The sequence below is a fragment of the Pistacia vera genome, unplaced genomic scaffold, assembly GCF_008641045.1.
Source record: "Pistacia vera cultivar Batoury unplaced genomic scaffold, PisVer_v2 Contig1437, whole genome shotgun sequence".
NCBI lineage: Eukaryota > Viridiplantae > Streptophyta > Magnoliopsida > Sapindales > Anacardiaceae > Pistacia > Pistacia vera.
This window is the reverse complement of record NW_022195508.1, coordinates 18,798-21,714: the sequence shown is the minus strand read 5'-3', so window position 1 is coordinate 21,714 and position 2,917 is coordinate 18,798. Positions and strand designations below refer to the sequence as shown.

The 2,917-nt window shown below is 37.3% G+C and overlaps 1 non-coding gene across 1 annotated transcript; it reads left to right on the top strand.

Moving 5' to 3' along the window:
- Positions 1-1,287: 1,287 nt before the first annotated feature.
- LOC116123625 lies at positions 1,288-1,394 on the top strand. Its single transcript, XR_004127070.1, has one exon. It is a non-coding gene; the product is annotated as a small nucleolar RNA R71 (small nucleolar RNA).
- The last annotated feature ends 1,523 nt before the right edge of the window (positions 1,395-2,917 follow it).

Here is a 2,917-nt window from a genome sequence, read left to right as displayed (position 1 = left end):
CTCGATCAAAAGTAATATCTCCTATAACGTAAGGAATAGTAAAACTCCCTAGATCTTTGAGTTTTGGGGGTAGCTTCTTTTGGAGAATGGCGCTGCACTCCTCCGTGAGCATCATCTTTTCCTCATCCTCTAACTTCCTTTTGTTTGATAAAATCTCCTTAAGAAATTTCGCATAGCTCGACATCTGTTGCAATGCATCTGCAAAAGGAATGTTAATATGCAATTTTCTAAATATTTCAATGAATTTGGAAAACTACTTATCCTGATTCTTTTTCTTCAGTCTTTGAGGAAACGGCACAGATGGAGTGTGATGTGCCAATTCTGGTGGTATCTCGAGAAATAGCAATTTCTCTTTCCTTTGTCTTTGCCTCACTTCCCGTTTCTATTGTTCTTCCCTAGAAATAGATGGTTTCTCTTCAGCAATGATCTCTTCATCTACTTCCTCATCAGATTCTTCCTTTTCATTTAGTGGCTTTTCTTCGTTCCCTACTTGCTCTACCTTTTTCAAAACTGTCCCACTTCTCAAAGTTATTGCATTTGCTTGCTCACGTGGGTTAGTCACTGTGTTGCTCGGCAGTGAACCCTGTGGTCTCTCATTCAACTTGTCAGCCAACTGACCCACTTGTACCTCCTGATTTCTGAAATTCATTCTCGTCTCATTCATAAAACCCATGGTCTCTTGCATAAACTTTCCTCATGTCCTCCAATTTTGTCACCCTTTGCTCTCCTTGTTGGTTGTTCAACCCTGTTTGGTTGTTTGGAAATACCCTTTGATTCCATCGATTGTTTTGCTGATTCTGTTGGTTTTGATTGCCCCAAGATAGGTTCGGGTGATTCCTCCAACCAGGATTATATGTGTTGGAGTATGGATTGTTCGGTTGCCTTTGATTTCCAGCCAAGTAGTTAACCTACTCCGATGATGAAGATGCTGAGGCAAACGTGTTCCTTACTTGACATTCACTGCTCATATGATTACCTGCACAAAATTCCCAAGTTAGTTGAGGTGCCTGAATGGAATTTACCTGCATACTTCCCAACTGTTTCTGAAGTGTTGTCAGTTGGGCTGAGATGATTGTATATGCATCAACTTCATGAAGACCCATGGATTTCTTTGGTTGCACCCTCTCATTAGGTCTTTGATAATTGTTGCTTGCCAGAACTTCAAGCAACTCATGAGCTTCTTCCGATTTCTTATTTTGCAGTGCTCCTCCCGATGCTGCATGCACCATAGTTTGCACATTCACCATTAATCCATTATAAAATGTTTGGACTTGCATCCAAACTGGCAACCCATGATGTGGACACCTTCTCAATAATTCTTTGTATCTCTCCCAAGCCTCATACAATGATTCTGACTCCTCCTGAATAAATGACATGATATCATTTCTCAACTTTGCCGACTTTGCTGGAGGAAAGAATTTGGTCAGGAACTTTTGTGCTAAATCATTCCATGTGGTGATTGTTCCTGATGGTAGTGCCAGTAACCATCCCTTAGCTTTATCCTTCAATGAAAATGGGAATAGTCTCAATCTGATTGCATCATCTGACACTCTGTTTGACTTGAATGTATCACAAATCTCCAAAAAATTTGCAATGTGTAGATTTGGATTTTCCTTCAAATCCCCCCTGAACTGAACCAACTGCTAGATCATCTGGATGATTGTTGGCTTTATCTCGAAGTTGTTGGCTTGTACTGCTAGTCTAGTAATACTTGACCCACTGCCTTCAACTGTGGGAATTAAGAATTCCCTCAGTGTTCTATTCTTTGCCATCTCTACAACTATGACTTCTGGTTCAACTCTGGCTTCTCATTCTCTTCTCTCTTTGTTTAGTCTTCTAGTGGTTCTTTCAATCTCAGGATCAATAGGAACCACTGGCTGACATCTTGCTCTTCGCATAAACTACACAGAAAAATAGAAAGACTGAGATCGCACCAACCTAAAAGACTAACAAAAATTAAACAAACAACAATTAAGTAAAAATAACACTCCAATCTAGCTAACGCAAGAAGCTTTTAATGTTAACACAAAACTCAATCCCGGCAATGGCATCAAAAACTTGATGCGTTGAAACTACAACATGCATAAATAGCAAGTGCACTAGTCGCACAAAGTAATAAAGTGATGAGTGAGTATCATTCCCAAGAGGATTGGTTGCTAAGCACTAAGTTTTCTACTGTTTTCAAGTTGGAGCAATCGAATTTGTTTGGATTAATGGGAGAAAATTAAACTTAAAACTAAAACAAAAATTTCTAAATATTCAAAGCTAAATTATGAAAGCAAGATTAAAAACAAGGTAATATCAATTTAAACAAACGGGTAGGGTTTTGACTTCATTCGGACTCTATGGTTTAAACCTACAGATTATGCTATTTCCATATTCACATGCATTTATTGTAAATCGAATTCTCTAAATTGTAAAACATACCTTCTCAGGCTATGTTTTCCTACTTTTCCCTATTAAACTTCTGCACCCAACAAATTGAAGATTAATAGATCTAAGCTCATTAAGCACATAGAATCCTAGATTGATTTCATTGATTCTTAAATCTATCTCTAACATTTAATACTACAATGGTGATTACCCAAGAAGCTTAACATAACTCATTTCTCAATCTCATCATGTTCATCAATTAAAGCAATAAATTCAGAATAACCACACAATCCATGTAATAGCATATGAAAATAATAAAAATCAATTGCTCAATCCATGAGAGTTCGAACTACATCAAAACCCTAACCCAAAATAGGTTAGTTCATAGCTAAATCAATACAATAAGCAAGAAAAACAATAAACAAAAAGTTCAACATAATAAAATGAGAGAAAGACAAGAGATCTCCCCTAGTTGAAGAATCCACCAGATTCAATCCCAAATCTTCTCACTTTTTTACACAAATTCGTCAAATCTAAAACTAAG